Source organism: Myotis daubentonii, chromosome 1 (assembly GCF_963259705.1).
Source record: "Myotis daubentonii chromosome 1, mMyoDau2.1, whole genome shotgun sequence".
Classification (NCBI taxonomy): Eukaryota; Metazoa; Chordata; class Mammalia; order Chiroptera; family Vespertilionidae; genus Myotis; species Myotis daubentonii.
In genome coordinates this window covers 223,064,439-223,078,523 of record NC_081840.1, presented here as the reverse complement: position 1 = coordinate 223,078,523, position 14,085 = coordinate 223,064,439, and the positions used below count along the sequence as shown (strand labels likewise).

Genomic DNA, 14,085 nt, shown 5'->3' with positions numbered 1-14,085 from the left:
AAATTGATTTAAGTGCTTTTTTGGAACAGTTGTTGGGCAGAATTGATTCGGGGCCAATAGATGGACTTACACAGCAAAACTGTGCCTGGGTTTATTCTGGCATCTAAATAGAGTTAAAGCAAATGGAAGAGTCCGTAGAGCCGGAGTGCCATTCTCCATCAGCTTGAACTGAAATGCTATGATGTACGATATGAAAAGAGCTTCGGTAACACAGGGTGGGTCAAAGTGCCCATTGACAGCTGGCAGAGACACAAAGTATTTGAGTTGCATTGGAGATTTTAAAGGAAATTCCGTTTTATTGAAATCGCATAAGCTGACATGGTCCAAGTAGAATTGATGGGGTGTCCTAATGGCAAAATCTGCGTCACAAGCTAAAGAAAACTTTACCAAGTGGCTAGATGTGAATGGTGTGTGCAATATGCATATTAGATGCATCAGTTCTTTCTCTCATGCACACTCTGAGCATCTTTCCAAACCAGGAACAAATCCAGCCTGTTGCATTGTAGCCTTAGCTTCCCACGGGCAGGGGCTTTGTTCTGCTCACTTCTTTAGCCCCAGTACCTGTTAAATGCTCCAGTAAGTTCCTTTCATTTCTAAGGCTCTGTTTCCTCATTGGTGTTAGAGATAGGATCTGCTTCTTAGTGTTATGAACATGAACTGTGTGATGTGTGTAAAGCAACAGAACAATGTCTCAGAGAAGAAACAAATCCCTTTAAACTAAGTATATGGAATGGAATTGCACTTGGAGCCATTCAGCTCTGACTCTTTCTTCTTTTGCACAAGTTGCCAACATCTTGCTTCTATATTGCTTGGTACCTCCCATCATTTCTTTCTCTCATTCTCTTCCTGTCTTCCTTTGCCAACCCTACCCCTGTCACCCCTTCTCTCTCTCTACCCTCTTCTTTTCTCCCTCTTCCTTTCTTACTTGAACACAGCTCTTAGTTAGTTCTTTGATTTTTCCTAACCTTCTTTAATTCTCTCTGCACTGTAGCAGTTTCCTCTCTGCCCCATTACCACGGTACGATGGAACAACAGGCAGTGGACCGAGAATCGCCGATCTGAGCTTGGATTGAGGCCTTTCTGCTGGCAGGGCAGGCGGACAGGGGTGATGGAGACCCCGTGCTCGACCCCACTCTCGCCCTCATGGAGGCCCGCCCGGGGTAGCTCGCCATGTTTAGAACCAACAGTTGCTTTCCCCATTTTATATCTGGGGTTATTTGTGTTTTAGATATACTCAGAAGTCAGGATATCATGAAAATGTGACTTCCGTTCCCACAAAATGTCTGCTAGCTGCATAATCAAGGGTGGTTTATGCATTAAGTGGAGACATTAGCTTAAGATCGCCTTTCAAAAATTGTAAAATGACTTTATACATTCAGAACATTATGACATAACCGGATACGGGTTATGAACCTCTTATCCTGCTTTGTAATTCAGGGACGGTATATGATGAATTTAAATTTTCTGAATTTTAAAATGTCTCTTAAAATAGCTTGGTGCTTACTGGGATTCTTTTGAGTATTTATTGATAATGGCAGCAACATAGTTCATAACTGTGCAAAGGGCTATTCTGTTTTATCCTGAGTCGTATTTTGTTAGGTATAATTGGCTAAAATTTTACCTACATTAAAGTCATATTTCAAAGTCCTGTTTGTTGGTATACAGTTCCACATTAAATGAGAATATGTAACATTTCCTGAACATTATTAATATGTGGGAGGGCCTGTGATAAACATTTTATGTCATCTTTCCAACAGTTCTATATAATGTTCTAAGTGTTAGTCTTAAAGGTTGGAAAATTAAGCCTTAGAGAAGTTAAGCAATCTAACTCAAGGTCATAGAGTTACATGGCATTTCCAGGATAAAACTCAGGTGATTAAGGCAGAGACCCAGCCCACTGAGGGAATGGAAGGAAACATGCACAATTGCACGTGGCTCGCGGCAAGTCTAGCATTTATCTGGTGCTTTCTCTAGGCTGAGATCCACCAAGCATTGCACAGGCTTTCAATTCTTTAAAGCCATAACCAAGCATCTTTTATTTTCCCCATTTTATAGAGATGAAGGGGGCGAAGGTTTAGAGAGATGGAATGGCTTGCCCAAAAGTAACAGAGCCAGCGTGAGGCAGAGCCCAGATGTGGGTCCAGACACTCCTATTTGAGCGGCATGGCTCTTAAGCACACATTGTACTGTTCTCTGTTCACAGGAAGACATATGATTGTTCTCACCTGGCATGTGTCACATTTAATCAACCTTGAAATGCTCTACTTTTCACCCTTCCTAGCCATGCTTCCTTTTTCCGCCCTTTAGAAATAGCTACCCTGCAGGGAATTCTGAGGAAGGAGAGCAAGCACTGATGGGGAACCCTTCCCCTGCCCCTGCCAACTTCTCCCCAATCTTGCATGAGTTCCCTGTGGTGTGATCCTTGAGACACTCTAGTGATGCCAGGTAATTCAATGCACAAGACTGCACTACATGTAAACTAGTCTTTCTCTTAAATGATTGCAAACACATCTCTCTCGTGTGCAACTCTTTTTAAATCCACAACACAGCTCTTTGGTTCTTAAATGCATGAAAATAATCATTTTCCATGAAATGCATTATTTAATGCTATGTTATAAAAAAAGAGCTTCAGTAAGTAAACTATACTTTTTGACAAATTAGGAGTTTAAGCTGCGATGACTTTGGGTTGGCATCATTATTTCCAACCCACATTTATATTTATTTGCTTTTCTAAGTTGAAATCTGGGCAAATACTCATTTATCATTACTCAGTAGTTTCCAAAGGAAGTACAGATTTATGATATTCCTGGTCAGACTCTAAGAGAGGTTAAACTGGGGAGGAAAATAAAATTACCAGTAATTAAATTTACAGGCAGGTTTGCCATCTAAAGCAAATTTATTGCCTCGTAGTGAAAGATAGTTGAGACACTTTCACATAAAGTGAATCCATTTTTACATGATATAGGTATTATATATTGCTGTTTCAATTTATATAATTAAAATGATATCATTGCACTCTGAGGTTAATGGGATACTCAACTGGAAACCATACGTCCTGAGCAATAAAATAACAGCACTGCAGTGTCGGCTCTTTGGTTAAAAGCTGATGCAGTATTTCAGCACCGTTAGATTACATTTCATCTTTTAAAGATCTTTAGAACAAGTAAGAGACAAAGACCCTCACGATTAATACAAGCATACTCCTGAAAGTTGCCTTTTTTTAAGAAAGGAAAGGACTAGTGAGGATCTATAAAGAGTGTTTAGGATAAACATAGTTGACAATTATTTTTTCCCTACCTCTTTTTAAAAAATTATTTCACAAACTGCTTCATTTTAGAGTTATAGGTTTGTTTTAAATTGAAAATCATTGAGGTCTTTTAAATATGAAATTACAAACTTTCTTTGATCATAATATTTCACAATTTTCCTACCTAAATTACAAGTAGGTAGAAGTAATGTCCATGTAACTAATATATATCTCTCTATATACCCATGTCAGCATATATAAGCTTCTCTTCTCTCTCTCTTTCTCACTCTGTCTTTCTCCCTCTTTCTGTCACACATGCACATATATTTAGAAAATATATTATTTAATATTTATTTAGCTCTATATCAGTACAGAATACATATGTGGAGAGAAAGCAGTGAGAGGAAAAACATGTATTCCCACTTTGTAAAACAATTGTATCCCAAGTTCAAAACAAATCGAGAGCTGTTTTTATCTGTACAAATTCTGTGAGCATGATCAAAAGAATATATCCTGCCATTGATTTATAGAGGTAGAATTAGGGGAAGAACACATAATCCAATAAATGCAGTTGAACCAATACAAAGAAGTCTTTGAGGAGAATGTGGTGTCTGAAAAGATTCAAGATGGTCTAAAGCAGTAGCCACTTTCTGAGGGCCATGGACTAATCATTGGACTTCTGTTATATTAGGAAATATTAAATCAAGTGCAAAAATGTCACAAAGGAGCATACTAAATACAGTAGTCTCCTGTAGAGGTAGTTACTGATTTTTGAAATTTCCTTACAGAGTCTATTACATCTATCAACTGAAGAGTGGATAAACAAAATAGGGCATATCCATACAGTGGAATATTAGTTGGCAATAAAAAATGAAGTGCAGACACATGGAATAGCACAGAGGTGGGAGAGGGGAGTGACTGCCAATGAGTACAAGGTCTCTTTGGGGGTAATAACAATATCCTAAAATTAGATAATGGTGATCATTTCATAATTCCATAAATAACCTAAAAACTTAAATTTTACAGTTCAAATAGGTAATGTTTTAGCATATCAACTATGTCTCAGTAAAGCTATTAAAGCTATTGCAAAAATTTCTCTTAGGGGGGAGGTCATGATTGTTGAAATGTGACGTTTGCCAATTTTATTGATCAATTCCTGACTTGTGGGTGTTTTTCTACTGAAACTGATGGTTGATTCTCTTTGTATGCCACACGTTTTATAAAGGCAGAATTGAGTACACACATTGGCATTGGCTTTTCGTTGAACATGTATGATTAAGAACAAATAGGGAGAAGAAAACAAAAACAAAATTTGCTGTTGTGATGTATCTAGATGTTGTGCTGTAATGGTTCTAGCACAAATGTTCCTGAAACCTTAGATCTTGTTTAGTTACTCACTCGTCTTGTTTCTTACTGTTAATAAGATTAACTGAAAACTCCCCAGAATTTTATTATTCTGGATTCCCAATGCAACCTCTCTTTTTTCCTTCTAATTAAATGTTAAATGCAGCAAAATTCTATCTTCTTACCATTCACTCCCAATGATGTCACCCATAAAATATCTGTGTGTCTTTGTCTTCCTGTGCTGCTCTTTTCTTTAGCATTAACTTCCCATAAGTGAATAGTGGATTTCTGATATAAAGACATTGAGTTGTGTTCAGGAAATAATTATTCTCAGTTAACATCTTATTTTATTGACTAAATTATTAAACTCACACATATTGAGAGCATTGCAGTGTTTTTAAGTATCAGCTGAGACTGAGTTTAGATTGAATAAAGGCTTTGATGATTTTTCTTTTAAAATGTGTGGTACCTGTACTTACACAATCATTCCAACTTTGCTATTTCCTTTTTCTTATTGATCTCAGTAAAGGTATTTGGATCTCCAAAAGAGTATTTTTACCATATATTCAGAAGCCCAAAGAATAAGTACATCATAGTCTTAATTTACCAGAGTAGAAGATGACATTTCACATAAGATATCCTAAGAGAGACATCAAATATCTGTTAAGTAAGTAATTTACTTGAGAACCTAAATGTCATTAAGTATAGTACTAATTTGCTATTCAGTTACGGACATTTTTACTTATGCTTTATTGGCCACAGCCAGGCACCGTATTAGGCACTAGGGAATCATGATGAATTATTCAGTAGCCATTCTCAGGGAACTTTCAGCTCCAGTGGGATGTGTCAATGAGTAATGTAGCAATCACAACCCAGTATATCAGTTAAATATAACATGTTATAGGAACATGGGGAAGGGAGCCTGCTCCATAGGCTATTTCAGAGAAAATGAAGCAAGGCTATTTAAGGGCCGCTCCAAGGCTATTTAAGAGTTGATTTAACTAAGTGAAGGACAACATGAAACTATTTGAGGCAGAGGGAAATGGATATATAAAGGTTTAACAGGAAAAAAAATACATGAGTAAAGTAGATTGTGTATGCACATGTATCCTGTGAATCTATTGTGAATCTATATGTAAGCTTAAGTAACTTTATCATTATATATATATATATATATATATATATATATATATATATATATATATATCATTAGGTTATGCACCTGAAATGAATATAATGTAATATGTCAATTATACCTCAATTGAAAAAATAAAATTACCCCATAGCTAAGTTTTTGTTTTGTTTTCACTATCTTCTACCATCCCCAACACTCCAGGCAATGGACTATTTTGGGGACTGTGTATATTTTCTTACTGATATATTTTTCAGTTCAGTCATGTAATGATCACCTTACTGGTCTGCTTTCCTTCCCAAATATGAACTCCTTGAGCACAGACAGTATTATTTTCATCATTTATTTCTAAGAGCTAGAAGTGTGTTCAGCACACACTGCGCTCAGAACATAATTCCTGATTTGAATTGGATTCAACTGATGGAAGTGCAGGAAAGTAACATGTGTGAGTGCCTTTGGGTGCTAAGACTGGGCAAGGCGCTTCACTCATCACATAGAAAACACCAGACCCTCCAATCCCTACAGTACCCTTGGCACAGGAATGTTTGGTAGTGTTTCTAGAGTTAGAGAAAATAAAATATGATTGAGAAAAATCTCAGTAATTTAGCCGAGATCACATGGTCCTATATTTTTATGGAGGAGAGCCAAGGATTCCTATTCAAACCCAATTCCAGGCCTGTCCCAGTATACCACCTTCCAAATACCAGGCCATCTGGGGAAGGGTTTGGGGAGGTGAGGCCATTATGGTTATCTCTGTGCTCAGAGGTGACAAAAAAACATGGGTTATTGGCTCAGTGGCCCTTCTCATGAAAAACATAGATATGGGAGGTTGTGTTTTTATTTGTTGCCATACACTGTCTTTCATTACCTGATGACTCTAACCAATTAGGTAACTCCTCCTCAAATACACTTAATAGGAGTACTGATAGGCAACCCACATGGGACTTAAATATCACTTGACAAGATTGATATGAATATGCAGTAGTGCAATGATGCTACTTTGAAGAGAAGAAAGAGAAAAGGGAAATTATTCACATTGTGAATTATCATTTCATGGTTAGTATCCTTATTTTAAGGTTATTACATTGTGGAGAACAGAGTTTTAGCATGTCCTCTCAGAAGGTCCTGGAGAGCAATGGTGGAGAAGGTTGCACACTATGAATGCCCTTAGTGCCGGTGAACTGAACACATAAAGAGGTAAAAATGATCAATTTTCTGCTATGTATATGTTACCACAATAAGAAAATTGGCCTTTTATATCCTACATATATGCCTTTCATGCTGTGCATAGTCTTCTTGGCTTTAATGGTGCTTTTCGTTTCTTATTTACTATTGGCATTCACTACTTCCAACTGGATGGATATAGAGGAGCGCCATGTTTATAAAAGCTAGAAGTACCATTGGTGGTAGATATGCCAATGGGCTGCTAATGTGCAGTTCAAAGCCAGTGAGCATGTTACCTAGCAGACAGGTTGCTGGGCAGCTCCCCCGGAGGTTCTCCTAGTGTTTCTGGAGAGGAGCGCTGAGGTCTGTCTGCTGTTTAAACAACCTCCCCAGAGGACTCTTCTGGGTGATCCTACAACCACACATTGAAACCACAGTGCCAGAGAGCCAGAACTCTCCAGAAGCCACTTCTTGTACGAGGCAGGAGAGCTGTGGTTAAGTGTATGAGGTTTGGAGGACAACAGAGCCAAGTTCGAATCTCTGCTCCTCTAGCTTACTAGCTCTATGAGCTCAGGGAAATTGTGTAGCCTCTGTAAACCTCAGTTCTTTGTCTTTAAATGGGACTAAAAAGTACATCCTGATGTGATTATGGAAACAAATAAATCTAACTGTGTGGCCTGATAGTCATTGCCCAATATAGATTAGCTTTGGGTATTATCTTATTTCATCTATTCTGAAGTGCACACTTTTTCACACTTAAATATCTGTGGAGTCTTACAGTTGTCAGTTAGTTGTATAAAAGACTTCATGACACTTTTTATTAAGAGTCATGAAGTCCTTTACACAACTAACTGACAACTGTAAGACCCCATAGAAAGCACAGTCTTATCAATTATATTAGAGATTAGAAGAAAAATATATATTTATTATTACTACTAGAATTTGCTACAGGCTCTCAGTGACAAAACAATTTCTAGTGGAAGAACAGCCCCAGTGATACCTAAAAAGAGACCATTCATGCATCTATCAAAGAATGATAAAAGAACCTATTCTGTGTAGGATGGTAGTAAGGCCTGGAAAGGAAAGGACATATGTAGAGGAGACAGCCCCGCTGTTCAAGAAGCAGCAGTCAAGTGGGTAATCAAAAGCATCATAGAGGAGACAGAACTATCACAGAGCGATGGGTATATCAGATTTCATGCTGTCAATGTATGCCTTTGAATGAATGAATGAATGAATGAGGGAATGAATGAGGGAATGAGGGAATAGAGGTGAGAGTGGGGAAGGAGCACAGCTGACTTTCCCACTTTCCCATGTTGAAATTGTGAGTCCACTGAGCATCGGGGACAATGACCTGCAGATGTGAAGTGTGTTGATATGTACCATCTGAAAGAAGATTCATGTATGTAGTGCATAGTTCCATTCTCACCATGGTCGAAGGGTTGGTAATCTGTGTTCCTCTCTCTGATCTATTCGTTGAGCTCTAATTTCTGATCTCCAGCGTTTTATGAAACATTCCCTTTCACTTCCCCTGTGCTGCCTGATACCAATATATCTCAAAGCCCTCTCGGAAGTCCAGTTTTCTCTCCTTATTTCCCTCATTGTGTCTATAATATTAGATGCGACTACTCATCAGGGCACCAGGCACAGGCTTATACTCAATATCTCTGTCTCTAAGGCATGTTGCCATGTTTTTGTCAGTTTTTACTTCAGGGTTTCTTTATCTTTCCTCACCTCCCTTAGGAAGGCCTATCACATGTCAGGAGTTCTGTAGAAACAAGATGAATGAAATCCCTGCCTTTTTAATATTTTGAGAAACCTCCATACTGTTTTCCACAGTGACTGCACCAATTTACATCCCCACCAACAGTGCTTGTGAGTTCCCTTTCCTTACATCCTCACCAACACTTAGTATCTCTTGTCTTTTCTATAGTAGCCATTGTAGCAGGTGTGAGGTGGTATCACATGGTGGTTTTAATTTGCATTATTTGTATAGTGATGTTTAGTACCTTTTTAATGTACCTGTTAGCATTTGTGTGACTTTGGGGAAAAATTATTTAGTTTATCTGCCTACTTTTCAGCAGATTGTTTAACTCAGTGGTTCTCAGCCTTCCTAATGCCACTACCCTTTAATACAGTTCCTCATGTTGTGGTGACCCCCAATTTCATTGTTACAAATTGAACATAATTAAAGCATAGTGATTAATCACAAAAACAATATGTAATTATATATGTGTTTTCCGATGGTCTTAGGCGACCCCTGTGAAAGGGTCGTTCAACCCCCAAAGGGGTCGTGACCCACAGGTTGAGAACCGCTGGTTTAATTTTTTTTGCTATTTAATTGTGTGTGTGCTTTATATATTTTGGATATTAAATCCCTATCAGATATGTGATTTGCTAAAACTGATGTCAAGTAGCTTACCCCTTATATTTTCTTCTAGGAGTTTTGTGATTTCAGGTCATATGTTCAAGTCTTTAATCCATTTTGAGTTGATTTTTGTGTATGGTGTAAGATAGGATACAATTTCATTCTTTTGTATTGGCTGTCCAGTTTTTCCAACATCATTTATTGAAGAGCTATCCTTTCACTCTGTTTTTGGAACCTTTCTCTCAAATTAATTGACCATATATATATACAGATTTATTTCTGGACACACTATTCTGTTTCATTGGTCCGTGTGTCTGTTTTTAATGCAATGTCATACTGTTTTGATTACTATAGCTTTATAATATAGTTAGATTCAGGGAGCATGATGCCTCCAGCATTGCTCTTCTTTATCAAACTTTCTTTGGGTATTCAAACTCTTTTTTGTCCCCTACAAATTTTAGGATGGTTTGTTGTAATTCTGTGAAAAATGTCATTGGAGTTTTGACAGGGATTATACTAAATCTATAGATTGCTTTGGGTAGTATGGATATTTTGACAATATTAATTTTTATAATCCATGAGAATGCAATACTTTTCCATATTTGTGACCAAAATATCACAAAACTTTTCTAGTCTTCAATCCCAGCTTTCCAAGTACCACACTTGTTCTCCCCAAATTTTCTTTGCACTTTTTGAATTTTGTTATTTTCTTAATCAGAAAATTTGAGGGTCTTCCAGCTCTTCCCAAGATGACACTAGCCTTAATTTACATTGAAGACCTTATAATTTGACCTGGGGCCAACTCCCAACTTTATTACTCAACATTCTCCAAGTAGAATTTCCTAGTTCACTGGGGACCGATCTTTCTCCACCAACACTGCCCAATATGACTTCACTGCTCATTGTCCCTGCCTGCTCTGAAATTTAATTTCCAGTTTAATCTTCCTAAAAATCAACTCCAATCAAGCCACTTCCCTACTTTGGAATACATTTTTACACTCTATTGCCTAGTGATATAATTACAGACTATCCTTGGCAGCTCCATCTCGCTAACTCAGTAGTTCTGACTCATTCCTCTCGTTCCACACAGTTCACAAAACATTACCATAAGTTATGTTTCATTTTTTCTTCGATAATCTTCAGGGAACAAAGCAAATCCACTCAGGGCTATGTAGCATTGCCTAATGGAATAATTGTAATATATATATGTATATCCAAATTCTCTATAGCGCTTATTATGTGGCAGGTATTTCTGAGCATTTCTTAAAGTATAAATTCATTGAATCCACCTAACAGTCCTATGAAGTAGACACAATTATTGTTTCATTTTACATCTGAAGAAACTGAAGCACAAAAAGGGTATACAAACTTCCCAAGGTCACATCCTATATAAAAAGCCTAATATGCTAAGTGTCTGACCGTTTGTTCGACCAGTTGCTATGATGTGCACTGACCACCAGGGGGCAGACACTCTGACTGGTAGGTTAGGTTGCTGCTGGGGTTTGGTGGATTGGGACTGGGCAAGCGAGATGGGCCAGATATGCCCTGGAGCCCTTCCATGGTCCCTCCCAGGCCCCATCATGCACAGGTGGGGTCCCTCGGTCTGGCCTGCACCCTCTCACATTCTGGGACCCCTCAGGGGATGTTGGAGAGCAGGTTTCAGCCTGATCCCTGCAGGCCAGGCATAGGGACCCCACTGGTGCACGAATCCATGCACCGGGCCTCTACTGGTTAATAAATGGCGGAGATATAATTTAATAGTTGGGGTCTGCAGTCTATGTTAGTAATTCTTTTGGCATACTGCCTCTCTCCTTGGATTCCTGCCCCTCATCACCAGCCCCATTGCTAGAGGCGAGAATTACTGAGCTCAGTCATTTTTATCAAGGTTCAAAAGGATCCCATTGTATTTTGAAAGTGGCTTGAATCCATCAAGCCTCCAATGACTCAATACCACTGTGATCTCCTAGATCACCTTTCTCAGGTATCACGTGTGGCCTGTTTACCATATATTAACTTCGTTACCATCAAACTGGGTGATATATATCACATCTCTCTAACTCAGTGGTTCTCAACCTTCCTAATGACATGACCCTTTAATGCAGTTCCTCATGTTGTGGTGACCCCCAATTTCATTGTTACAAATTGAACATAATTAAAGCATAGTGATTAATCACAAAAACAATATGTAATTATGTATGTGTTTTCCGATGGTCTTAGGCGACCCCTGTGAAAGGGTCATTCAACCCCCAAAGGGGTCACGACCCACAGGTTGAGAACCGCTGTTCTAACTCATAATGGACACAGCAACTTGCTCTTCTGATTTCCTAATTTTGTTTACAGTCCCCCGAACCTAAGTTCAAAGTCACTTCTGTCTCCTCTCTCACTTGCCTATTCCATATTCACAGACAATTTATTTCTATGTTTTGGTTGTTCATGTGTCTCTGATACCACTGGTTATCTTCTCCACCTTTTCTATCTACAGCGAGAGATGCCTCACCCATTAATTGGCCCAGGATAAGCAAGCCATGTGTTAATGGTTCTTATATTGCTTGAGATTCTCACTACCCTTTCTCCAGCCAGCGCAGGAGTCTTGTATGTGGTCTTCTGAATGTGAGCCTTTGACCCCAAGTATTGGTTGCCAGTTTATTTTATCTAAGGAAGAGCCTCTGTCCTGTTTCTTTCCACTACCCTTCCATACATTACCATTGCTAAAACAAGAGCTCGCTCCTTAATTGGTACCAAAAAGTCTATACCATCGACTTGTCCTTCCAACCTCATCTCCCATTACTCCACTCTAAACATACCTGACCAAAAGCTACTTCTATAAATGTTCTCTTTTTCCACCTCCATATTCTTGCTTGTGCAATTTATTTTACTGGAAATGCTGACCCTTGCCCTGCCCTCTACCTTTACATCTTAACACATTCACATTACCTTTCTTCTTACTCTTGTTTTCTCACTTTTTAGATCTCATTGGGCTAGGAGCATGGATCTTTACTGGATTTGAAAATTCCTGAAGCCAGGAATGGGCTTTACACAGCTCAGCAATCCTTGCAACATCATCCAGTTTCTTGCACATATTAAATCAATGTGTTGGCTAGAAATAACGGCTAATCCCCACTTGATTCTATGTAGAAAATACGAGCCTTTCTTCTAACACCATCTTACCCATCGTTTTGCAAATGTCATAAATCAGAGGCTAGAATGCGTTAAGAAAAATCCTTCTAAATTCTAAGCCACAGGAAGGACACATTGAGATTGATTACGTACCTCCTGGTATCACCTTTAAATTCCCTAAATCTAGACTCAATATGTATCTGTTTTGTTTCTATACAATTACTTTAACAATCTGTCTCATCGTTTAGCACTAATGCCTGACATCCCTGAAGCTTAGTTTCCTTTCCTGTAAAACAAGGATAATAATACCTACTGTACATGATGGTTATGGAGATGAAAGGAAATATAGATCAAATTTGATACTCTATTAGTTCTTAAAATTAACTATTAAATACAATAGGCACTGAAAACATGTTTAGCAACTTCCTCCTGTCATGAAGACCATGCCCACTTCCCTGAAGGGACCTGGAATCCACACTGGCGTTGCCTGCAGAGTGGGCTGGCACAGGCAGAGGCCCCATAGAATTGCCTGGGAAGTAATGTACGTAATCCACACAGACACCACTGACCTTCGGGGAGGAAGGAGCTCTGAAAGTGACAGTTGCTCACTCTTTTGTAGAAAGAACAGACTGGTAAGGGTTCGCAGGTAAAACCCTTCCCTGTCCTAGAATTCTGCCTCAAACCAAAAGAACGAAATCAGAAGGACTAAAATCAAATTCAAAAAGAATGGGTTCTGATTGCAATCCACAGATCCTCAGTGATGTCTCATGCTCCACATAAATATCCCCTGCCTTTCCCCCGACTCCACATCTCCCCATTTGAGACTGTGACCCGGGGATAAATTGTGCTAGAGACTCAGCAGAGGTGAGTCCGCAGGTGGTGAATGAAACGGCTCCGGCTGGCTGGATGGGAATACATTGAATTAATAGCGACACCACAGTAGAACCACTACTGTTGGTTTTCAGGGAGCATTATAGATTCAAATTTGCTTGAATTCAATCTTTTGTCCCTCTTCATTTCTTACTACTTTCTGATGTGTTTTCTTTCTCCAATATCTCTCTTTACCTTCTTCTTGCTCGGTAGCCTCCTTCGAACACTTTCTAGTATCGGGACTTTTAAATACGTATCGTTAACTCTCTGTAATTAAACAAAGTAAGGAAGTAAACAAAGTAAGGAAGTTGGTCTCAATTAAAGACAAGCTGGAGAAATAAGGACTTTTTAGGGAAATGAAGCTTTATCACTCTTAGGGATTTCCCAAAACAGCAGTGACAGAGCCACAGTGCTTAGGGAATGGGTGGCCGCCTGAACTTCCACTCGAGCACATACTGCCCGTTCACTGTTGGAAATAATGTATGCGTTTTTGCTTCCTTTTTTTTTTAACTAAAGACCTTTACTCTTTAAATAGACTAATATTTATTTCTTTACAAATTGCTTAGCAAACATTTTTCTTTGAACACTGTGGATAGTGAGCTATAAATGCAAATCTTAGTTGTTTAAAACTTAGTGTTAATGAGGTCAAGACCACACACTAAATCTTTCCATCTGCCAATTATCCTTATTGCGTGGCCATAAGTGTGTGAGCAAGGAGCTCTGGCCATGAGAAGCTTCAGTATGAATCTGTCCAGTTTGCCTCCACATCGTTGGAAAATGGCTCTGTTCTCATCAGCTATGCTCCGTGGTTCGTAGCTTCGCATTTCTTCATGAGCAGCAGTT

The 14,085-nt window shown here is 38.8% G+C and overlaps 1 protein-coding gene across 4 annotated transcripts in view; it reads left to right on the top strand.

Annotated features, from left to right (window-relative positions):
* Positions 1-14,085, top strand: part of SLIT2 (slit guidance ligand 2) — a 361,028-nt gene that overhangs the window by 184,290 nt on the left and 162,653 nt on the right. The gene's annotated exons all lie outside the window — the stretch shown is intronic.